The following is a 26,216-nucleotide window of genomic DNA, read 5'->3' on the forward strand; positions in this document are numbered from 1 at the left end:
CCCCCAGGGTTGCGTCCTTAGCCCCCTACTGTACTCCCTGTACACACATGACTGTGTGGCCAGGTTCAGCTCAAACTCCATCATCAAGTTTGCTGATGACACTGTGGTGGTGGGCCGGATCTCCGACAACGATGAGAAGGCCTACCGGGAGAGCATCCTGTCCGGCAACATCACAGTCTGGTTTGGGAACAGCTCTGCCCAAGACAGGAAGGCCCTGCAGAGAGTAGTGCATTCAGCAGAAGGCACCATGGGAACTACACTCGCCCCCCTGCAGGACCTATACATCAGGAGGTGCAGATCAAGAGCAAGCAAGATTATGAGGGACCCCTGCCACCCCAGTAACGGACTGTTCCAGCTGCTACGGTCAGGCAAACGCCTCCGCTGTCACGCTGTGAAAACGGAGAGGATGAGACGGAGTTTCTTCCCACAGGCCATCAGGACTGTTAATTATTATAACTCCAGGGACTAAATTTTGTCTTTTCTGTATTAACTTTAATTTATATGCTGTAACTGTAATTCTTTTTTTTGCACAATCCGCAGGCATTGCCACTTTCATTTCACTGCACATCGTGTATGTGTATGCGACAAATAAACTTGACTTGACTTGACTTGTAACTCAGAAGGTCAGGCAGCATCTCCTACTTCAATTTGTACCAGCATCTGCAGTTATTTTCTTAAAAAGGCAGGTTATCTGTTCCTTGTTACATTGGAGTCAGAGACTCCGCTGCCCGTCTACTCACCCACTCCCCGATCCGTGACCATATCACCCCCGTCCTTTACCAGCTCCACTGGCTCCCCATCCCCCAGAGAATCCAGTACAAAATCCTCCTCATGACCTACAAAGCCCTCCATAACCTGGCCCCATCCTACCTGACTGACCTCCTCCACAGACACACTCCCACCTGCACCCTCCGCTCTGCTGCTGCCAACCTCCTGTCCCCCCCCCCCCATCCGGACCAAACTCAGATCCTGGGGGGACAGGGCTTTCTCTATCGCTGCTCCCACCCTCTGGAACTCACTACCCCAAACCGTCAGAGACTCCTCCTCACTCACCACATTCAAAACATCACTGAAGTCTCACCTGTTCAGCACTGCCTTCAACCACTGACCGTCACCTCACCTTCTGTCTCCTTTTTCTGTTCGTTTTCTTATTTATCTATTTATTTTCTTCTCTATGTTCTAGTAATCCCTGTAAAGCGTCTTTGAGTGTTTGAAAAGCGCTATATAAATGTAATGCATTATTATTATTATTATTATTGTTGTTTGTTGAGCTTGACGTGCACTAATTTAGTTGTTGTGTTTCTGACAGTGACAAGACCTATAAACGTAGTTCAATTGTTGTAAAAACACTTTGAGATATCTGTATGGATGCAAATCCTTCGTATTTCTCTCAAATGCACTTCAACTCACAATGATTTCCACAACACATCACATCCTATATGCCTTTGACATGAGTAAAGACAAGAGTTTTGGCTATGACCTCAAACTAGTGAGTTAAATGTTGAGGCTGACAGATTTGATCTGTGTCTCAATTATTTATACAACTGTTCTGGCAAGAGTTTGCTGTGACCAATTGGACCCATAAATATCCTTTACCTTTGCCCTTTACTTTCCTTTTCCTTGCATATGTTATGCAATTTTCTTTTTAGTCTTTTATCCTATTTCAAACCTTTCTTTTTGTTCTTTTTTTCCTTCCCTTCTTCTGTAAGATAAAACACTGCTTCTGCTTCCCACTGCACGGATGCATTCTATATTTTTCTTTGAGATTTCAAGTACAGGTAGTTCTGCAATAATGTGATATTTGTGTTCCTAATAACCCTTGCGTTATAAACAATCATCTTATTTTTAAAATTTTGTTAGCGGGGGAAGGAGGATTCGGGTCTGGAGAGTTTCAGTCTTGCGATAACAAAGTTATTTTTCCCACAGGATTTTCAAAATCAAAGGTCATTTTGATAGTAAGAAGGTTATTTTTGTTACTGCAAGCTAACAAATACCAAAGGCTGTATGTTACATTGTTTAACAGGGTGTCTTTCGTCAATAGAAGGCATTGCTTGTCAATTTCAATGTCTACACACGGCGCAACTAGTAGCCCATGTTCTTAAGAGACAATGGTGTCTGATTACTATAGGGGAGGTTCCATGGAAACAGTATTTCTTTCCTTAAATTGTTTTTTTCCCAAGATAAATATCTGCTTGTCGAATTCCAAAGTAACTCTAGACCCTGATCAAAATTGTTTTATAACCAATTCACCCCAGAGATACAAATAGTGTTCCCTAATTCATCAATACAGAGTGATGTAGGAATACAGTTGTATGGTTCAGGATTCGGGAGGACAAGGTGGTGAAGAAGGCAGTTGGCACACTTGCTTCATTGGGAAAGGTATTAAGTACAAATGTTGGATCATCATGACAGAGCTGTATTAGTCGTCGGTGAGACCACTCTTGGAAGATTGTGCACAGTTCTGGTCACCCAACTATAGGAAGAATTACTTTAAGTTGGATAAGATGTTGAAAAGATTAACCAAAATGCTACCTAGACCTGCTGGCTTGAATTATAGGGAGAAGCTGGAATAGTTGGGCTACATTTCGGTTTGGGACCCTTTTTCAAATTCATTGCTATTTCTGCAACGTCTTACAGATTTTTCAACATATGTCCAATATTTAAGTCATCAAATCATAGAGTCATGCAGCATATAAATTGGTGATTTGACCCACCATGCCCATGCATGTGGGCACCCATCCTTGCTTATCACATATTTTGGCACAAGGCTGTAGCCTTCTTTACCTAGGTGATTCAAGTGCTCGTCCAAACACTTCTTAAATGCTGTCAGTGACTGTGTTTCTGCTTCTCTGCGTCCAGCACTCTATCAGGCTGTGCATTACAGGTACTCACTACTCTCTGGATGTAAGAAGCTCTTGGGTCTCAATAGTCATTTGGTGAAAGGGACACACTGTCTGGTTTGGATGAATATCTTTGTTACCACAGTGAAAGTCATTGGAGGTCTGCCCTCAACACCTTCAGAATGGGTGGTTTATGTGACAGATTTTAACTATTAGGTTATTGTTGAAGAAGCTAAAATGTATACACTTTGTACAAAGATAATGTTTCACTTTCGTACTGCCACAACCTAACCAATAAAGTTCACAAACAAATAAAATAAACACACATGAATGCAAGAGGCTGCACAGAATGGTGGACTCAGTCCTGTCTATCATGGGCACAGCCCACTCCACCATCAAAAGTATTTACATGAGGTACTGCCTCAAGAAGGCAGCATCTATCATAAAGGATTCCCCATCTGGGCCATACCTCTTCTCATTGCTACCATCGATAACAAATAGTATTTTGGCTTCCCTGGCCTGGTGTCCACCATGGGATGAGTGATAGCTGGGTTCCCACATGGTCTTTTCCCATCCATCTACGTCAATTCCTGTTTGAAATAGCTTGGGACAAACTCACCAAGTCCAATCTAGCAGAGCCCTATTTAAATATTTAAGTTGGAACTTGATAGCATTGACAATTGAGCTGCCATTTTCATTTGTACGCTCAAAGTAAGTTTACAATTTGTTTCTAGTTTCCTTGAGTAATGAATAATGCTATTCTGATTTCTTAAGGAAACCATTGGGCTCTTCCTGCCCCACCCCAAATTAACAAGAATTTCCCACTTGACGGTTTCCAAACCAGAGATGTTTTGACAGATCGTAAATGGTACTACCCGAATGTCGGTGAAGTTAAAATACTGCTAGGTTTGGACATGAGTCTGATCTTGAGTACCCAAATGACAACATCCAAGAGTTAAAATCTTTCAGGCCTCTGCTTACAAGCTTGTCATTGTCTGGCTTCATCCCCCAACAACCTCCCACCCTCACCATCCACCAACGCCCCTCTCCCCCCATACCCAACATACACCTCAATCTGAGTTAAACTGTCCTTCATGTTACACAGGCCACTGACCTGATCTCAATCAGTGTGTTGTGTCACTGTTTCATTGATCCTGCTGTGCTTAAGTACACATACTATGATTCTGCTGTCCCGGAAAGGGATGATACATTCATGGTGTGCACATTGGGAAAATATTTGTGATCTCATACACACATATTGTTTCTCTTTCCACAGATGCTATTTGGTACTAGAGCAGCATTTAAAAGATAAATTGGACAGGCACATGTATAAGAAAGGTTTAAAGGAATATGGGCTAAATGTAGTCAGCATGGACGAGTTGGGCTGAATGGCCTGTTTCTGTGCTTCATGACACTATGGCTCTATGACTCTAGAGGCAGCCTGAGTTGTTGAGCGCTTCTGCCATTTTTTATTTTTAACAAATTTTATTTTCCATTCTGAGAATGGAAGTCTGATGAAGTTATTTACGAGCAGTCTGAAGAAAGGTCCTGACCCGAAAGGTCATCAATCCATGTTCTCCAGAGATGCTGCCTGATCCGTTGAGTTACTCCAGCACTTTGTGTCCTTTTATTTTCCATAGCTTTGCCAGCTGACTTGAAAGGCAGACCTTTTTTTAAAGCACATGCTTTTAGATAATTAGAAACATATAAGATAATTAGGGGATTGGACACATTAGAGGCAGGAAACATGTTCCCAATGTTGGGGGAGTCCAGAACAAGGGGCCACAGTTTAAGAATAAGGGGTAGGCCATTTAGAACGGAGATGAGGAAGAACTTTTTCAGTCAGAGAGTGGTGAAGGTGTGGAATTCTCTGCCTCAGAAGGCAGTGGAGGCCAGTTCGTTGGATGCTTTCAAGAGAGAGCTGGATAGAGCTCTTAAGGATAGCAGAGTGAGGGGGTATGGGGAGAAGGCAGGAACGGGGTACTGATTGAGAGTGATCAGCCATGATCGCATTGAATGGCGGTGCTGGCTCGAAGGGCTGAATGGCCTACTCCTGCACCTATTGTCTATTGTCTATTGTCTAGATGCAAGGTTGAAACTAAAAGCATTCTGTAAAAGTCGACAAATTGCAGATAGGAAGTAGGTAAAATGCAGGAACTTAATCATAATCACACTGAGGGCAGGATACCTATCATGTTTGTGAATATATCTTAGCCATTTTTCGCTTATGCTGGACAAATCCTCTGGAAACTCACCAACTTTACTGTCAGGGTTTAGCATTTATCTTGGGGTAAATCTCAGCTTTCAATGGTGATGCAGTATAAATTGACAGTGGGATTTTTTACACTGCTTATCATTTGCTAGTCCAGTAGATTCCTCATAAAGTCCAACAAAAGAAAATTATCTTCCACAGATTTCTCAACTTTTAAGCTGCAGATCTGCCCCAGATTCTTTGCCGGGTTAAATCTAGTACAAGTAAGTACAAGTGCATCACAGTGAGGAGGGACTGGAGGAGACTCACTGTGATGGATGTTTCTTTTGTTTGGTGTTAGTTTATGATTGTATGTGTTATTGCATTTTTATTGATTATTCTTATTGGTCTTATTGTTGAACTGCGGGTAATTTTTCATTTCACTGCACATTTATGTGTATGTGACAAATAAATTGACTATTGACTATTGAAACCAGTAGGAAATGTCAGCTCCTGGAAGGAAGGTAACTACATCAGAGAAGCCAAATGCAGATTGGCTGACTGCTTTACAGGACATTCCTCTTCAGACGGCAGAGATAATAGAGAGCTTGAAATTGCCAGTCTTTTTAATTCTCCATCCCACTCTCCTTTACGTTCTCTGTCTTTGGCTATAAAAACTGTTGAAATGAAGGCAAACGTAAGTATGTGGAACAGCATCTTATAGAAACAGAAAATAGGTGCATGAGGAGGCCATTTGGCCCTTCGAGCCAGCACCGCCATTCATTGTGATCATGACTGATCATCCACAATTAGTAACCCGTGCCTGCCTTCTCCCCATATCCCTTGATTCCATTAGCCCCTAGAGCTCTATCTAGCTCTCTCTTAAATCCATCCAGTGATTTGGCATCCACTGCCCTCTGTCGCAGAGAATTCCACAAATTCACAACTCTCTGGGTGAAAAAGTTTCTTCTCACCTCAGTTTTAAATGGCCTTCCCTTTATTCTAAGACTGTGGCCCCTGGTTCTGAATTCCCCCAACATTGGGAACATTTTTCCTGCATCTAGCTTGTCCACTCCTTTTATAATTTTATATGTCTCTATAAGATCCCCTCTCATCCTTCTAAACTCCAGTGAATACAAGCCTAGTCTTTTCAATCTTTCCTCATATGACAGTCCCGCCATCCCAGGGATCAATCTCGTAAACCTACGCTGCACTGCCTCAATTACAAGGTTGTCCTTCCTCAAATTAGGAGACCAAAACTGTACACAATACTCGAGATGTGGTCTTACCAGGGCCCTTTACAACTGCAGAACTTCTTTACTCCTATACTCAAATCCTCTCGTTATGAAGGCCAACATGCCATTAGCTTTCTTCACTGTCTGCGGTACCTGAATGCCAATTTTCAGTGACTGGTGTATAAGGACACCCAGGTCTCGCTGCACTTCCCCCTTACTTAACCTCTTTCATTTCAGATAGACCCAAAATGCTGGAGTAACTCAGTGGGTCAGGCAGCATCTCTGGAGAAAAGGAATATATGACGTTTTGGTTTGAGAATCAGGGGAGAGGGAAACTAGAGGTATGGAAAGATACAGAACAGATCAGAGCCGGCACCGATGACCAAAGAGCCCACAATAGTTCATTGTTGGCTGTGGAGGAAGTGACAAGAAGAAAAAAAATTAGCAGGATGACTAGGGTGGGGGAAGGATGGAGAGTAAGGGGATGTAAGGGTTACTTGAAATTGGAGAAATCCTTATTCATGCCACTGGGTTGTAAGCTGCCCAAGTGAAATATGAGGTGCTGTTTCTTCAATTTGCATGTGGCCTCACTCTGACAGTAGAGGAGGTCCAGGACAGAAAGGTCAGAATAGGAATGGGAAGGGAAGTTAAAATGTTTGGCAACCAGGAGATCACATAGGCCAAGGCAGGCTGAGCATAGGTGTTCAGCAAAATTATCACCGAGTCTGCGCTTGGTCTTGCCGATATATAGGAGTCCACACTGGGAACAACAGGTTCAGTAGATGAGGTTGGAGGAGGTGCAAGTAAACCCCTGCCTCACCTGAAAGGACTGTTGGGATCCCTAGATGGCCGAGGGAGGGGGTATAGGGACAGGTATTACATCTCCTGCGGTTTCAGGGGAAAGTACCTGGGGAGGGGTGGTTTGGGTGGGAAGGGATGAGAGAACCAGGGAGTGCAGAGAGAACAGTCTTTGTGGTCTCACTTGATACGTTACAGCCCTTGGAGCCAACAATGAATTAAACATTTCTGTTAACTAGTCCTTCCAGTCAGTTTTGATGAAAAATCAGCAGCCTGCAATAGTTTTTCTCTTTCCACTGTCACTGCCTGAACTGATGGGTATTTCAAGCTTCCCCATCTATTGAGCATTATTACTTTCCTTTCCCTCTTTTTTTATTTGCATGTTTTCCAGACAGATCATGTGCATGCAATAAACCAACAGCACTGTCTCTTAGCTGAACACCATCAGAACATTTGTCATTCAGTCTCTCTCCACCCTGATGCAGACATTCCCATTGTTTTCTTCAACTCTCCTCTCTGCAACATAAAACATATTTGATAGTGTTTCCACTGGTGTGAGAGTCGAGGACTAAAGGTCATTGCCTCAGAATTAAAGGACGTTCTTTTAGGAAGGAGACAAGGACAAATTTATTTGGTCAGAGGGTGGTGAATCTGTGGAATTCTTTGTCACACAAGGCTGTGGAGGCCACGTCAGTGAATATTTTTAAAGCAGCGATAGATAGATTTTTGATTCGTACGGGTGTCAGAGATTATGGGGAGAAGCCGCAGAATGGGGTTAGGAGGGAGAGATAGATCATCCACGATTGAATGGCGGAATAGACTAGATGGGCCGAATGGCCTAATTCTACTCCTATCACTTATGACATGATCGTATATCTAACTGTTTCTGGTTTTGTTGAAACGTCGTCAATATAAGATGTTAGAACTGTTTCTCCTGATTCAGATGCTACCTGACTGCTGTGTATTTCTAGCACTTCCTGCATCTCAAGCATCTGCAGGTATGAAGCATGGTTTATTTAATTAGGTAAAATGTAACAATTTTAATTATTTTTCAGTGCATGGCAGTGCTGAGAGCATTTTAACTGTAAATAATGTTTACTACTAATAATTCTTTTTGAACTTTGGGTGTTCTGAGTTTTAATGAATTGTTTGTGAATGTTAAAGATGTTCACAAATATTCAAAGGGAGAGATCACACTGAAAGCGTTGACACCTGTGAACCATCTTGCTCACCGGCTGTCAGTGGTGTCTGTGAGTTCAGCTCGTTGGCAATGCTGAGACAGCCCCTGTGGTGCATTGAGCTGTGGTATGGTACTGGGAACCAAGCCTACAGGCAGATTAATTTCAGACACAGAAGATCTGCCCCACTATTTCCCTCTCATAACTCAGATGACTTTCATACGTGAATGCCATTTACTCTGTTTGCAATAAGTCTTTTTTGAGTAGGGCAGGATTAGTTGCGGTTGGGAGTGGGAATGTAGGGATTAAGGCGAGGAAATGTTCAATTTATACAAATTTATGGCACGGAAAGAGACTAGTCGGCCCATCCAGTCCATGTCAGTGACAAATAGATCTATTTTGATTAAAAAGCAAAAACCTGCAGATGCTGGAAACATGAAATAAAAACACAAAATATCGAAGATACTCAGCAGGTCACACATCTTCTTATGGCCTTTCATCAAAACGTATGATTTGGATCCTATTTTACTGCAGTCAGTGGCCTGTGGGTCTCAGCTCTTCAGCTGCTCATCCAGAAATTACATGTGGTGAGAGTTTCTGCTTTCACCATCCTGTTCAGGCAGCAGGTTCTTGCCCCTCACCACTTCGTGTATTTAAAAAAAAAATTCTGAGCTTTCCTCTAATTCTTCCACCAATTAATTTAAAAGACACAAAGTGCTGGAGTAACTCAGCGGGTCAGGCAGTAACTCTGGAGAACACTGATAGGTGATGTTTCAGTTTGGGGCCCTTCTTCAGATGTCACCTATCTAATTTCTCCAGAGATGCTGCCTGCCCACTGGGTTACTCCAGCACTTTGCATCTTTTTTTGTGGTAAATCAGTACCTGCAGTTCCTTGCATCCACCAATTAACAAATCTGTACCCCCAGCACCAAAGGAAGGAAGCATTTGATTAAGCTAGAGGCGGTGCATAAAATGTTCATTAGGATGTTGATGGAACTGGAGGGCTTGTGTTATCAGGAGAATTTGGATTGGCTTGTTTTCCCTGGAGCAAATGAGGTTGAGGAATGGCATTAATGAAGATTTATAAAATCATGATAAGGTAAATGGTCACAGTCTTTATCCACAGGGGAGTAGAGTCTGAAACTCAAGGGTGTAGATTTTGGTGAGGGGGGAAAGATTTAAAGGGGATCTGAGGAGCAAGTTCTTTTACACAGAATGTGGTTGGTATATGGAACTAGCTGCAAAAGAGGTGGTAGAGTAGGTATGTAATAACTATATAATAAGTAACTTTCATGTTTAAAATACATTTACTCGGGTACATAGACCTGACCATACATATGGACCAAACACAAGCAAATTGGAGTTGTGTACAACAGGACTCTTGGTTGGCAAGGATGTGTTGGACAGAAGGGTCTGCATTTGTGCTGCATAATTCTATGAATTTAATTAACATCCTCTCTGCTAAGGGATATAATTCCTCCTCTATCACCCTATCCAGACCTCTCATAATTTTATAATTCTCAATTCAATCACCTCCCCAGTAACCTTTGTTCTAAAGAGTTGCTTTTTGCTCAGTTGCTTTTTATAACTATAATTCTCCAGTACTGATACCAACCTCGCAAATCTCTGCTGCACTTTCTCCTGTTCTGTCACATCCTTGCGACATTAAATGTGCACAGTACTCTAATTGTGGCTTAACTAATGTTTTGTAAAGTTCTGTAATGATGCCTTTTCTCATATATTCCATAACTTAGCTGACAAAGGTCTTTTAACTATCTTTTATAACTTGCCCTGCTGAACACACACACCTACTTCTTCCTTACTATCCTAACAATTAATGTATTCCCTTGGCTGATTTGCCTTCCCCAGGTGCTTAACCTCACTCATACACACTGCACACATTTCTTCAATCACTAAAATGTTTCCCACAATCCTTAATCCAATTTTCCACTTTTTTCTGGATTCCATGAGCTTTTATTTTCCTATTTAATCCATCATATATGATTTTGTCAAATGTTTTGCTAAATTCTATATATTACGTCAAATGCACTGCACTCACTGATTATTTTGAGGGATCAAAAAAGGTCAAGAGTCAAGACCCTTTCATTGTCAGATGTATTGACAGCAGAACAATAACATTCTTATGCTGTAGCTTAACAGGCCCATAAATACCAGAACACACAGGGAGAAAATATTAATGAAAAATACAATAAATTATTATTATTACAACAAGCTCAAGGAATTAGTTAGTTCAAGAAACTGATGGTTCAAGAAGCTGATGGTTCAAGATGCTGATGGTTGCTCGGATGAAACTTCTCTTGAACCTCGTGTTCACTGATGGTAGTAATGAAATGAGAGTGTGGCCAGGCTGGTGTGGGTCTTTGATGATATTGCCTGCCTTTATGGAGCGGCATCTCCTTTAGTTCCCTTCGATGGTGGGGTTAGTACACGTGATGGACCGGGCAGTGTCTACCACCCTCTGCAGTCTACTTTGTTCCTGGGCCTTTGAGTTGCCGAACCAGGCTGTGTGCAACCAGTTAGTATGTTCTCTACCGTACCGCTGTATAAGTTCAATCGTATATTCGTCGACATGTCAAATCTCCTCAGTCTTTTAAGGAATCTTCTAAGATCAATTAAGGGTGACACAGTGATGTAGAGGGTAGAGCTGCTACTTCACATCGACAGAAACCTGGGTTCGATCCTGACCGCGGGTGCTGTCTGTATGGAGTTTGATCATTCTCCCTGTGACCGTGGGTTTCCACCCACATCCCAAAGATGTGAGGGTTTGTAGGTTAATTGATGTCAATGAAAAGGGCATGTTTTCCTGCCGTATCTCTAAACTAAACCAAACAAGATTAATCTTCCAAAGTCAATTAAGTTAATCAAACATAAACTTCCCCTAAGAAATCCATATTTTCTATTTTTAATCAATCTGTTCATATATGCTGTACCTCACAATTTTTTCTACAATCTGTCTGACATTAGGTGGTTGGTCTGTGGTTACCTGGCCCACTCCTTTCCACATATGTAAGGAGTTAGTCACTTGGCTGTCTTACACTCCTCCTGCACAGAAGAACAGATAACTATGTTCCAGCAAAGATGCCCCAATTTAAATACTGAATTCAAACTTTTCAATATTGTTTTTGTTAATGTTTTGTATACTTTGCAATTTTTATTTGCATTTGCGTAGTTTTAAGAAACTCATGTTGAACAATTTTTTGTCACAAATTTCCAAATATGATTTTATTGTGGAGCAGTCGACAAAAAAAAGTTATCACATTAAATATTTTTGGGACTAACATGATGTCACACATTTCACGGACAAGGGAATTATTGGCATTGTGAGTATTCAGATATACACCCCCCCAAAAGATTCTTGAAGAAGACGAATTCAGTATTTTTTGACCAACACTGTGGTGCCAGCAATGACTGCCTCGCCAACAGTCTGTCCCTTCCTTCTTTGTTATTTTATAGTAGTTACATGTATGTGTAATGGCAACTTCCAGACTTTTCCAGTGACTTATTTTTCTTCCAATTGCCATTAGTACACAGGGAGTCGGAGTGATCTTACGCAAACCCAACAGAACAGATCTTCCAGTTGTTTTTTCCAGTTTAATTAGTTGTTTATTGAAGTAGTTGTACAAACAAGGGGATGAACATACCAAGCCATACTTATTTTGCATACAAGTCGTAGCTGGCTGCTCTGTCCCTGGTCTGGTCCAAGGTCTCGGGTCTTTCCAGTCGATGGTCTGTTCAGGTCTGTTCCCAGGTCTGTCTAGGTCTGTTCCCAGGTCTGGTAAGAACTGTAAACTCTCCGTCCCTGTATCTGGCCACTCCCAGTCCCTTATGCCCATATATATATATATACACCACCCTGTGCATCTAACGACTACCCCCAAGTGTCCAAAATAATACGGCAAGATATATCTAGACAAAATAATATAATATGCCAACAGTAGCTAGTCGAAACATAAATGGCTCCTACAGTATGTTTTAGTGTTCTTTAGCTTGTTTTATGTGGGGGGTGGGTTTTGGGGCAAACTTTTTATAATCTCTTACCTCGGTGGAGATGCAATTTTTAAAAAACCGTATCGTATCTCCATCCGCACTGCGGCCTAACATCGAGGAGGTGGTGGCCTTTGTTGGAGACCGACTTCGGGAGCTCCAACCGCGGGAGCCTGCGAACTTACCATCATGGAGCTGCCAGGGATCGACCTCTGAGCTCCAACCGCTGGAGCCTGCGGACTTGACTCTGCGGTCCGTGGTTAGAGACCGACTTTGGGAGCTCCAACTGCAGGAACTTCGACCGCCCCGATGCGGGAGCTTCGATCGCCCCGATGCAGGAGCTTCAACCGCCCTGACGGATGGTTCGACTGGCCCGACCGCGGGAGAAAAATGAGGGAAGATTAGACTTTATTACCTTCCATCACAGTGAGGAATGTGGGGATGTTTATGTTAATTTTTATGCAGTTGTGTGTCTTGTTGCTTTTTTTAGTATGGCTGTACGGTACTACGAATATCACTGTACCTTAATGGTTTCAAGGTCAAGGTCAGATTTATTTTGTCACATGTACCAATTAAGGTACAGTGAAATTCGAGTACACATGACAATAAAAGACCTTTGAAACCTTTGACTATTATATAACAGACTAGGCCCATTAAGAGATGCTATCAGCATCTGCAGGCAGTGTTGACTTAATCACATTGTTGCCAGGTGTTTAATGTCTGTGAAAGTTCCAGATTTGATGATAGGTTGGAGCAAATCTGATGGCACAGTAAGATGCTTTATAGACTTGGTTGGTCATCTGTGCAAAAATTAAGATTATTTATTTTTTCTCTTTATCTCCTTATTTCACAGTCTTTATTATTATTTATTTTTATCTCTTTTTCTCCTTATCTCAGGCTTTTCATCTCTGGCCTTTGTCCAACCACTTTCCAATCAACCCACGCCCCTAACCTGTATCCACCTATCACTTAAAACAATACAAAGTGTTTGAGTAACTCAACGGGTCAGGGAGAATCTCTGGAGAACATAGATAGGTAGCATTTCAGATACTGCCTGACCTGCTAAGTCACTTGTCTGGCTTTGACCTGCCACCATCTCTCTTCCAGCTTACTCCTCTTTACGACAATCAATCTGAAGAAGGCCCTGACCCCCAATGTTGCCTATTCATGTTCTCCAGAATCTGAATGGTGTCAAGTTAGGAGGAGGGGGAGTTCAACGAGATCTGGGTGTCCTAGTGCATCAGTCAATGAAAGGAAGCATGCAGGTACAGCAGGCAGTGAAGAAAGCCAATGGAATGTTGGCCTTCATAACAAGAGGAGTTGAGTATAGGAGCAAAGGGGTCCTTCTACAGTTGTACCGGGCCCTGGTGAGACCGCACCTGGAGTACTGTGTGCAGTTTTGGTCTCCAAATTTGAGGAAGGATATTCTTGCTATGGAGGGCATGCAGCGTAGGTTCACTAGGTTAATTCCCGGAATGGCGGGACTGTCGTATGTTGAAAGGCTGGAGCGATTGGGCTTGTATACACTGGAATTTAGAAGGATGAGGGGGGATCTTATTGAAACATATAAGATAATTAGGGGATTGGACACATTAGAGGCAGGAAACATGTTCCCAATGTTGGAGTCCAGAACAAGGGGCCACAGTTTAAGAATAAGGGGTAGGCCATTTAGAACGGAGATGAGAAATAACTTTTTCAGTCAGAGAGTGGTGAAGGTGTGGAATTCTCTGCCTCAGAAGGCAGTGGAGGCCAGTTCGTTGGATGCTTTCAAGAGAGAGCTGGATAGAGCTCTTAAGGATAGCAGAGTGAGGGGGTATGGGGAGAAGGCAGGAACGGGGTACTGATTGAGAGTGATCAGCCATGATCGCATTGAATGGCGGTGCTGGCTCGAAGGGCTGAATGGCCTACTCCTGCACCTATTGTCTATTGTCTATTGTCTATTGTCTATTGTCCAGAGATGCTGACTGACCCGTTGAGTTACTCCAGCACCTTATGTCTTTTTTTTGGTAAACCAGCATCTGCAAGTCCCTTGTGTCTACAAGATCATTTATATCATGCCCGTAGGCATTGATTTGTCTGATGTGATAATAACTGTGGAGAAGGATCTTTACAGAGTTTGGGTGGACAGAAAATCTGTTGCAGAACTGCAGCTATGAGAGGTTACAATATAAACTACTGAGCCTGTGTCATGAAATGGTACAAAGGATAATTTCTAAACTCCACAAACATTATGCATCATTTCAGCTAATTTGAAATGGGTTCACATGTTGAGCTTTTATGTCACTTATTCCTATCAATCATTTCTAAATCGAAGGTATTTATTCACAAAATGCTGGAGTAACTCAGCAGGTCAGGCAGCATCTCGGGAGAGAAGGAATGGGTGACGTTTCGGGTCCGAAACGTCACCCATTCCTTCTCTCCCGAGATGCTGCCTGACCTGCTGAGTTACTCCAGCATTTTGTGAATAAATACCTTCGATTTGTACCAGCATCTGCAGTTATTTTCTTATATTTCTAAATCCCACATGAATTTCTCAAGACAGCTCTCAAGTTGAGATGCTTTTTGAGCAATCTGAAGATATATGAAGATTATTATCATTTAGTGATATATTTCAGTCAGTCTGCAGGAAACATCCAACACCTAAACTATTTTCATGTTCCGAGTCTTGTTGAAATTAAACATTTTATTTATATTCCTACTTTTATTTCATTTACTTTCAAAAACAAAAAATAGAAAATTCTAAAAACTATAGCAATCCAGGCAGCATTGGAGCAGAATATTGGCAATTCCAAATAGGACCCTTTTATATATTTGGAACAATACAGTACGAAAGTGAACAGGCACATCTAATAATAATAATAATAATAATATTCATTTATTGTCATTGCAACGAGTACAACGAAATTAAAAAATAGCCAATCCTGACGGTGCGTACAAACATATATGCAATAAATGCAAAAACAAATAAATACATAAATACAATTATATTAAGTACAAGATTTTTTAACGGTGTTGCCTAGTGCAAAGGTAGTGTTCAGTTCTCGTATGGCCCTGGGGTAAAAACTGTTCTTAAGTCTGTTTGTTCGGGATTTGATCGACCTGAAACGTCGACCAGAGGGCAGATGAACAAACAGACGGTGGCCGGGGTGGGATGGATCTTTTATTATTTTGCCTGCTCTACTGAGGCAGCGTAGGCTGAACAGGTGCTCCAGGGAGGGCAGTGAGCAGCCGATGATCTTCTGGGCCGTCGTGATGACCCTCTGAAGGGCCTTCCTGTCCTTTTCTGAGCAGCTGGCATACCATGTGGTTATACAGTATGCCAGCACACTCTCGATGGAGCAGCGATAGAAGGACAACATGAGCTTCTCCTGCAGGTTGGTTTTCCTGAGGAAATCTGTGCCGGACATAATTCCTATGTAAACAAATCCCTTCTGCCTGAACATGTGCCAAATCCCTCTATTCCTGGCATATTCATACATCTAAAAGTTTCCTAAACACGTCTATTGTATCTGCTTCCATTGCCACCCCTGGCAGTGTGGTCCAAGAACCTACCACTATCTGTGTAAAAGATTTGCCCTACACATTTCCTTTAAACTTTCTCTCCTTGACCTTGTAGGTATGTCTTTTAGAATTTGACATTTTCATCCTCAAAGATTCCGATTATCTCCCTATCTATACTTTTCATAATTTTCTAAACTTTAATAGTCACCCCTCAGCCCCTCACTGCCTACTGTACCTGCATGCTTACTTTCAGTGACTGATGTACAAGCACACCCAGGACCAGGTCTCGTTGCATCTCCCCTTTTCCTAATCTGCCTTCCTGTTCTTGCCACCAAAGTGGATAACCTCACATTTGTCCACATTATACTGCGTCTGCCATGCATTTGCCCACTCACCCAAGTCACCCTGCAGCCTCATAACATCCTCCTCGCAGTTCACACTGCTACCCAGCTTTGTATCATCTGCAAACACTACAATCAAGGTATTGTTGCATTTTCTCCCTTTGGCTGCTTATGTTTCTTCTGGGTGCTCTCAATGTTTCCTATCACATCCCAAAGATTAATTGGCTACTCTAAGTTCCCCCTAAGTGTAGGCAAGTCACAAATGAAAATTAAGTTGTTGAGTAGGTAAGAACAGGGTAAATGTTGCAGGGCGACAGGGAAGTAAGGAGTGGGTGAATGGGACAGATGGTTTGTTGTGCATGGAGTTTGAATGGATTTGATAGGCAAAAATGGCCTTCTGCACAGTAATCATTAAGAAGCAAGATATTAAAGATAAATATTTCCTAAAAAATTTTTTTTGATCGAGATCTACTTTTCCCTCTCACAAGACTTTTGTCTTTCACTTTCTGTTCGCGTGTTTCTTTTTATTTTGTTCACTTGCACGGCCTTGTTACTCAACGTCTTCGGACACGGATTGATTCTGGTCTGAAAATACTGTTTCATTTTGCAAAAATACGAAGTTCTGGAGCAACTCAGCGAGTCAGGCAGTGTATGTAGAGGAAATGGACAGGCAACGTTTCGTATCGGGGCCTTTCATTCAGTTCCTCTCTCTCCACCGATGCTGCGAACCCTGGTGTCTTTCAATACCAGGATTTGGAACATTTCAAATGTATCGCGTGCGGTAGTTTGATGATCATCGGGATGTTTTCCCTCTGCCCAGGGGCAGGGTGTGGTGGAGACGCCCCTCCAAATAAGGGATACTGGGTTAATGTCTGTAAATGTAAGTAAATGTCTGTAAATTTGGAAGTGAATGCCTGTATCGAATGTATAACCTCTGGAAATGTCGGATGGGGGTTTGTTAAAAAATATGTTTTGTAAACGATATTTATTACTTGAATAAAGTATTTTTTGATTAAAAAAAAAGAAAAGTTTTCCCTTTGCCCAGCAGATGCAGACACCTTGTCCTTGTCCCTTCCTTCCTCCTTGTCCCTTCCTTCCTCCTCCTCCTCCTCCCTCCTCCTCCTCCCTCCTCCTCCTCCCTCCTCCTCCTCCTCCTCCCCCTCCTCCTCCCCCTCCTCCCCCTCCTCCCTCCTCCTCCTCCCCCTCCTCCTCCTCCCTCCTCCTCCTCCTCCCTCCTCCCTCCTCCCTCCTCCTCCAGCAGCAGCAGCAGCCTCTCTGCTCTGGACCTTGTTTACAAGCACCGCGGGGCTTCCTGGGACCGTCAACCACACAACGCCCGCCCGCACCACCCTCCGCCTCCACAAACGAGTGCGGCGGACATCACATCTGCCTCCTGCTCCTCCCCCCCCCCTCCCCACGGCTGCAGGTGCTTGTGCTGGGCCGCGGGTTGGAGAGGCGGAGAGGCAGCTGGGCGAGGGCGATGTCCAGCGGCGGCGGCGGCGGCGGCGGTGGTGGTGGTGGCGGCGGCGCTGCGCTGTGAAGCGGAATCCGTGCGCCGGTAGAGGGCGGGCGGAGCAGCGACACTGGGCCCAGCGGCTGCCCCACACACTCCCACCCGGCCAGGCCAGGCCAGGCCCGGCGCCGAGCGGCCCTGCTCCCCCCCCCTCTCCCAGCCACGGCCGCCAGGCCTCCGCTCCTCCAGCACACTGACCGCCCGGCCGCCCGGCCGCCGGCATGGAGCAGTGAGGCGAGCGGCTGTCAGCGGGTTAATGGACCGGGGGATCCAGGCCGACGGTCAAGAGCGCAGCTTCGCGGGGGAGGTGAGAGGATCGCCGCGATCGGAGGGAGGGGGAGGGGGAGGAAGACAGTGGGTGGTGGGGTGGGAAGGGAGAGAGGGGGGGGGGCTGAAGAGAGGGAAGGGATGGAGTGGGTTCAAGAGGAGAGGGGGGATGGTTGGGGGGTCGAGGGGTGGGTTTGAAGGGGGGTGGGAGGAAAAGGGGAGGAGTGGGTGGAGGGGGAGAGGGGAAAGGAAGGGGGGGGGAGAGAAAGGAGATGGGAGAACAAGGGAGGGGTGGAAGGGGGAGCGAGAGGGATGGGAAGAAGTCGAGAAATGGAGTGGGGGAACAAGGGTGGACGGGTGAGGGAGAAGGGAAAGGGGAAGGATGAGTGGAGGTGAAGGGGGGAGCCCAGTGGGGGAGAGGGTGATGGTGGGGAGGTGAAAAAGTGGCTACAACATGGAGGGAAACGGTGATTTTGTGGGTTGGTCATGGGGGACAAGGAGTGAAGAAGATATATGGGCCTTGAGATGAAATAGGAATTGGGGAAATGAATTTCGAGAAATTGTATAGGCTGTAATGGGGAATGAATTAGAACTAGGTTGGTGTAAGGAGACTTGGATTAAACTGGCACCTACTTGTAATTTACAGATAATATTTTATCCAGTAGATAGGAATAGCCAGCATTCATACACATAGCAGGGGCTGTACACAATACTGATATTTCTATTAAAAGCTGTATACAGTAAAATAAGTTTAAATATTTTTCAAATGTCCTGATCTTTGTAGACTTGTTAATTGTTAAATTCTATTTACTCATCTTTCTTATTTTTTATTCCCTTTTCCTTGTTCTTGCCCTTATGTTTTGATTTCCTGTTTGTTATTTTCATTTTTATTAACGATACACATCAGTGAATATGACATACAGATTTTTTTAAATTCATTGTATGATAATTTATGCCATGGTTATTTTGTGGATCTTGCTGCATCAAAAATCTGGTTAGATATTCTGTTTAGTTAAACGGCAGTTGCAGACTACTGATTGTTTTTTAATGGATTTTTTTAAGAATAACCGTGTTATTGCAAGTGGTTTCCTATAAGGCAGAGTATGAGAACTGTTCCTTTAAATAAAAAAAAACACGAAGATTCGTAAGATTTGCAGACATAGTTATTGCAGTTATTTTTGTTGAACATTGGGAACACTGTTAACTGTCCAGTGGGTCTGTTTTAAAAATAAAACCATAAATGGAAATTGAGTCACAAGTTTGTCAAAGGGATTTCTTGCATCTCTGTGCCAAATGATCCCTTTAAAATTGATTATTGCAGAGTATTGAACTAGAAGATTATTCAAGAATGAAGGCAGTGCGATCAGTTGTCCTATGATTCATAAAGCCTTCAACACCTTTGGTAATAAGATTTTAGGAGCTGGAGTTGAGCACTTCAGTTCTGTTCAAAGCAGTATTGAATACTTTGCAGCTGTATATACAAACATTTTAGTTTACGATAGTTTCTATTCTGTTCAATTGGAATTACTTCAGTAAAGAGAATAAAGAACGTTCGTTTGATTTAGTTTAAAGGTACAGCATGGAAACATGACTTTCAGCCTAGTAGGTCCATGGTGACCATCAATCACCCATACAAAGCAGTATAATATTATCCCACTTTCTAATCTGCTCACTGCACATAAGGGGCAATTTTACGGACAATTACCTGGCAGACATGCATGTGTTCGGGACTAATTCACAAGTTATAGGAGTAGAATTAGGTCATTTGGCCCATCGAGTCCACTCCGCCATTCAATCATGGCTGATCTCTGCCTCCTAATCCCATTTTCCTGCCTTCTCCCAACCCTTGACACCCGTTCTAATCATGAATTTGCCTATCTGCCTTAAAGATATTCACTGATTTGGCCTCCACAGCCTTCTGTGGCAATGAGTCCCATAGGTTAACCACCCTCTGACCAAAGAAGTTCCTCCTCGCCTCCTTTCTAAAAGAACGTCCTTTTATTCTGAGGCTATGACCTCTGGTCCTAGACTCTCCAACCAGTGGAAACATCCTTTCCATATCCACTCTATGCCTTTCATTATTCTTAAGTTTCAATGAGGACCCCCCCATCAACCTTCTAAAGTCCAGCGAGTAGAGGCCCAGTGCTGTGAAACACTCATTATATGCTAACCCATTCATTCCTGGAATAATTCCTGTAAACCTCCTCTGGACCCTCTCCAGAGCCAGCACATCCTTCCTCAGATATGGGGCCCAAATGTGCTCAAAGTACTCCAAATGCGACCTGACCAGCTCCTTATAGAGCCTCAGCATGACATCTGGATGTGGGAGGAAACTGGAGCATCCGGAAGAAATCCACGTGATCACTGGGAGAACATGCCAACTCCACATAGACAGCATCCGAGGTCAGGTCGAACCCTATTTATGGCACCCAATTATTTTTTAAAAAACTTTCTGATAGCAAAATTAAATGATCTGGGCTGGCATCTCCACATTTAAATGTGCATTTCTTGATTTTCTGTAGGTTCATAGATAAAGTTATATGAAATTTTAAGCATTGAGCTAAGATATTCTGTTCATAGCTTTATGCTCGGCAAGAGCCTCCTCCTTCAATTTCCTCTTTTTCTCACCCTTTGAACTTCTCCAGTCGTTTTTTTCCCTATTTGGTAAATATATCAGTGAAGTAGGGCGGCACAGTGGCGCAGCGGTAGAGTTGCTGCCTTACAGCCTTGGCGAAAGAGCCCATTGTTGGCTGTGGGGGAGGAGATAACGAGGGAAAGAGGTGAAATTTAGCTTTACTTGAGATCCTTAATGCTCCAGTGGGTCAAGTGCTACCATGATATCAAGGGCTGTTGCACTCGCATCTGGATTTTGGCTCTGACCCATGTTTGGACCTAGTCTGTGGTGAGGTCTGGAATCAATACAATATATCTTTATAAAAAAATAACTGCAGATGCTGGTACAAATCGAAGGTATTTATTCACAAAATGCTGGAGTAACTCAGCAGGTCAGGCAGCATCTCGGGAGAGAAGGAATGGGCGACGTTTCGGGTCGAGACCCTTCTTCAGACTGATGTCAGGGGGGCGGGACAAAGGAAGGATATAGGTGGAGACAGGAAGATAGAGAGAGAACTGGGAAGGGGGAGGAGAAGAGAGGGACAGAGGAACTATCTAAAGTTGGAGAAGTCGATGTTCATACCACTGGGCTGCAAGCTGCCCAGATGAAATATGAGGTGCTGTTCCTCCAATTTCCAGTGGGCCTCACTATGGCACTGGAGGAGGCCCATGACATAAAGGTCAGACTGGGAATGGGAGGGAGAGTTAAAGTGCTCGGCCACGGGAGATCAGATTGGTTAACGCGGACTGAGCGCAGGTGTTGAGCGAAGCGATCGCCGAGCCTGCGTTTGGTTTCGCCGATGTAAATAAGTTGACATCTGGAGCAGCGGATGCAATAGATGAGGTTGGAAGAGGTGCATGTGAACCTCTGTCTCACCTGGAAAGACTGTTTAGATGGAGTTGAGGGGGGAGGTAAAGGGACAGGTGTTGCATCTCGTGCGGTTGCAGGGGAAAGTGCCCGGGAATGGGGTGGTTTAGGTAGGAAGGGACGAGTGGACCAGGGAGTTATGGAGGGAATGGTCTCTGCGGAACGCAGAAAGGGGAGGGGATGGGAAGATATGGCCTGTGGTGGGGTCCCGTTGTAGGTGACGGAAATGTTGGCGGATGATTTGTTGGATACGCTGGCTGGTGGGGTGGAAGGTGAGAACGAGGGGGATTCTGTCCTTGTTACGAGTGGGGGGAGGGGGAGCAAGAGCGGAGCTGCGGGATGTAGAAGAGACCCTAGTGAGAGCCTCATCTATAATGGAAGAGGGGAAGCCCCGTTTCCTGAAGAATGAGGACATCTCTGACGCCCTAGTGTGAAACACCTCATCCCGGGCGCAGATGCGGCGTAGACGGAGGAATTGGGAGTAGGGCATAGACTTTTTGCAGGAGACCGGGTGGGAAGAAGTGTAGTCCAGATAGCTGTGCGAGTCAGTGGGGTTAGTGATGTCAGTCACTAGTCTGTCTCCTGTGATGGAGATGGTGAGGTCCAGAAACGGGAGGGAGATGTCGGAGATAGTCCAGGTATATTTAAGGCAGGATGGAAATCGGAAGTGAAGTGTACGAAGTCAGTGAGTTTTGCATGGGTACAAGAGGTGGCACCAATGCAGTCGTCGATGTAGCGGAGGTAGAGTTCGGGGATGGTGTACGCCCGGAACAGGGATTGTTCGACGTACCCGACAAAGAGGCAGGCGTAGCTAGGGCCCATGCGAGTGCCCATAGCTACGCCTCTGGTTTGGAGGAAGTGGGAGGAGTCAAAGGAGAAGTTGTTAAGGGTAAGAACCAGTTCTGCTAGGCGGAGGAGAGTGTTAGTAGATGGGGATTGGCTGGTTCTACGGTCGAGGAAGAAACGAACAATATCTTCAACAGTCAACAGTCAACAGAGCTTTATTTGTCATTCGGTACCAAGGTACCGAACGAAATTACATAGCAGTCACACAAAAAAAAACACAAGACACATGACCCCAACACAAACGTCCATCACAGTGACTCCAAACACCCCCTCACTGTGATGGAGGCAACAAAACTTCCACTCTCTTCCCCACGCCCACGGACAGACAGCTCGTCCCCGACCGACCCACACAGTCCCCGCAAGGGGATGGAAGTCCCCGCGGCCGAGTCGCACCGGGCGCTGAAATGTCTCGCGGCCGAGCCGGGCGATGGAAGGCCCCGCGGCCGAGCCGTGCGCAGCTAAGTCCCGCGGCCGAGCCGCGCCGGGCGATGTTAGGTCCCGCGGCCGAGCCGCACCGGGCGATGGAAGGCCCCACGGCCAAGCGTCTTTATTGTCATTGTACAAGTACAACAAGATTAAGAATGCCACTTCCATATCGATGCTATAAAATAAATAAAACACGGCGAAATTTGCAGATGATACTAAGCTGGGGGGTAGTGTGAATTGTGAGGAAGATGCAATAAGGCTGCAGGGTGACTTGGACAGGTTGTGTGAGTGGGCGGATACATGGCAGATGCAGTTTAATGTAGATAAGTGTGAGGTTATTCACTTTGGAAGTAAGAATAGAAAGGCAGATTATTATCTGAATGGTGTCAAGTTAGGAAGAGAGGATGTTCAACGAGATCTGGGTGTCCTAGTGCATCAGTCACTGAAAGGAAGCATGCAGGTACAGCAGGCAGTGAAGAAAGCCAATGGAATGTTGGCCTTCATAACAAGAGGAGTTGAGTATAGGAGCAAAGAGGTCCTTCTACAGTTGTACCGGGCCCTGGTGAGACCGCACCTGGAGTACTGTGTGCAGTTTTGGTCTCCAAATTTGAGGAAGGATATTCTTGCTATTGAGGGCGTGCAGCGTAGGTTCACTAGGTTAATTCCCGGAATGGCGTGACTGTCGTATGTTGAAAGGCTGGAGCAATTAGGCTTGTATACACTGGAATTTAGAAGGATGAGGGGGGATCTTATTGAAACATATAAGATAATTAGGGGATTGGACACATTAGAGGCAGGAAACATGTTCCCAATGTTGGGGGAGTCCAGAACAAGGGGCCACAGTTTAAGAATAAGGGGTAGGCCATTTAGAACGGAGATGAGGAAGAACTTTTTCAGTCAGAGAGTGGTGAAGGTGTGGAATTCTCTGCCTCAGAAGGCAGTGGAGGCCAGTTCGTTGGATGCTTTCAAGAGAGAGCTGGATGGAGCTCTTAAGGATAGCGGAGTGAGGGGGTATGGGGAGAAGGCAGGAACGGGGTACTGATTGAGAGTGATCAGCCATGATCGCATTGAATGGCGGTGCTGGCTCGAAGGGCTGAATGGCCTACTCCTGCACCTATTGTCTATTGAAAACAAAAACAACAAAAAGGGGAAAAAAAGAAACAAGGTAAAGTGCAAAAAAGGTTCATGCAGGGTCAGTTGTGCCAGATTTCCAAGGGAGCAGAGACAGATCATGGGGGGCACTCAGCAGGTCCGATTCAGAGCAGCTATAGCTTTAGGAATAAAGCTGTTTCTTAGTCTGGAGGTGCGGGCGTAGGCCTTGTAACGTCTGCCAGATGGAAGTAGTTCATACGGTGGCATGGATGTATGGAGTCCTTGTAGATGCTGGTGGCTTTCCTGAGGCAGCGTGCGTTGTAGATGTCCTCCAGGGCTGGTAGCTGTATCCCAATGATCCTCTGCGCTCTGCAGATGACCCGCTGACGAGCTCTCCTATCTGCTGCCGTGCATCTGAGATACCACACAGAGATGCCGTATGTTAGTATGTTCTCTGTGGTGCAGCGGTAGCTGAAGGTCATCGGCAATTGTTGGGGCAGACCAGCCTTTTGCAGTGTTCTCAGGAAAAACAGCGGTTGCTGTGCTTTCTTGACCAGCGGTGTTAGTGGATCATGTGAGGTCCTCTGAAATGTGTGTGCCCAGAAACCTGAAGCTGGACACTCTCTCCACTCTGTCCCCTTTGATGAAGACTGGAGCGGTTGTGGTAAAGCATTGGTGAGAATATGTCCCTTGATAGAACTGTCTACACACCTGCCAGTACTTTGGTAATGATTGGCAGTAGGTAGCCTAATTTAGTTTGTCTTCTATTCTGTAATTGGTGCGTACCTGGGCACTCTTTCACGTTTTCAGGTATGTGTAGCAAGGAACTGCAGATGCTGGTTTAAACCGAAGATAGACACAAAAAGCTGGAGTAACTCAGCGGGACAGGCAGCATTCCTTCTCTCCAGAGATGCTGCCTGTCCCGCTGAGATACTCCAGTTTTTTGTGTCGATCTTCAAGTTATCAGGTAGCTGCTTATGTTGAGAGTGCAGTGGAACAGCGTGGCGAGAGGTGCAATTCGGTTTGGAGAGCAAGTCTTTAGTGGTGCAGCTGGGATATTGTCTGGTCCCATAATTTTGCTACACCCCATGGTCTCAGATGATTCTTGATGTCTCCTGGAGTGAATGGAATTTGCAGAAGACTGGCTTATATTTTGTGGAGTCCTGTGAGAATGGAAGCATCATCTGCCAGGAAGGAAAGTGTCTTCGGTATGATAACTGCACTTTATCTACAAGAGGACCATGTAGGGCTTACGTCTATCAATAAGGACAACTAGGTTTATCCCTTTTGTTGGTTCACAGTGTACCAAGTCCGGCTTCGGGTTCCTCGGGATGCTGCCTCTGATTGAAATGCACTGTTCAAGCAAAATAATATCTTATTTCATAGGACACTGACATTTTATCATTCATAATGTCATAATATCATTCATTCAAAATTAACTCAGCATTCTAATACATTTATTCTCTGCTCAAAAAAAATCTATATATAATTTCAAGATGTGGGCAATAGTAGTAGCAAATCCAATCCAACACTTTGTGGCTTTCACCTATTTCAAGTGAACTAAATGTAAGGTTCCTTGTGCAAAATTGTTAATTTCAAACATTGAACTAATAATTGCTTCGTAATCATGTTTTGCAAATGTTTTGCATTTCTTTTGTGGAGAAAATGTTGCTGGACAAGTTGTGGAAAATCTCAGAAGACAAAGCAGCCTTTTGATAGGCACATAAATCAAGGACACGGTATGGATTTGTCAAGGAAAGGTAATTTCTGTTCAAGATAATTGAATTTTTCGAGGAGGTAACAAGGAAGTCAGAGGATAGAGTATTTGATTTAAGATACATGGATTATAGTAAGGCATTTGCTAATCCTATGTGATCAAGAAAATAAAAGACTGAGAATTAAAAGAAAATTGCAAATTGGATTACAAATTGGCTCAGTGGAAGAAAGCAAATGGTCAACAGGATTGGAGAGTAACAGTGACAGGAATACAGTTCATATTTTGATTGTCCTCGCATAGTACCAAGTGCCTTGTTTGTTGTGGTTTATGTACCTGATTTTAAATTAATTATGGGGGCAATATAAAGAGTTTTGACAGCAACATTGGCAAGTAGAATAAATGTCTGCACTGCTTTCCATGCTGTATCACTAAACATATCAATGGTCTAGACGTTAGACAGGTATATAAAAGCAAAATGGAATTCAGGTCATGCGTACGGCAAAACCAAGTAAAGTGAGGGAATACAAGATAAATGGATGGTGCTTAAAGTGCAGGATAACGGTTAAAAAATTGGATGACTGGTCAAGAAAATGTATGGGATTCTTGTCTCTTGACTGAAGCATGGAATATTAAAAAAACAAGGTCGTGCGAGATAGATAAGAAGGGTCCCGACCTAAAACACCGCCTATGCAATATAATGTGGATAAATGTGAGGTTATCCACTTTGGCGGCAAGAACAGGAAAGCAGAGTATTACCTGAATGGTGAACGATTAGGAGAAGGGGA

The 26,216-nt window shown here is 44.1% G+C and overlaps 1 protein-coding gene across 2 annotated transcripts in view; it reads left to right on the forward strand.

Annotated features, from left to right (window-relative positions):
- Nucleotides 1-17,345: 17,345 nt before the first annotated feature.
- The window catches only part of ccni (cyclin I), a 33,784-nt gene continuing 24,913 nt past the window's right edge, over nucleotides 17,346-26,216 (forward strand). For both annotated transcript variants that reach the window (XM_078401628.1, XM_078401635.1), the window contains exon 1: nucleotides 17,346-17,909. The gene's annotated coding sequence lies outside the window, so the exon portion shown is untranslated. The remainder of the gene's footprint in view (nucleotides 17,910-26,216) is intronic.

Source organism: Rhinoraja longicauda, chromosome 1, assembly GCF_053455715.1.
Source record: "Rhinoraja longicauda isolate Sanriku21f chromosome 1, sRhiLon1.1, whole genome shotgun sequence".
Lineage (NCBI taxonomy): Eukaryota > Metazoa > Chordata > Chondrichthyes > Rajiformes > Arhynchobatidae > Rhinoraja > Rhinoraja longicauda.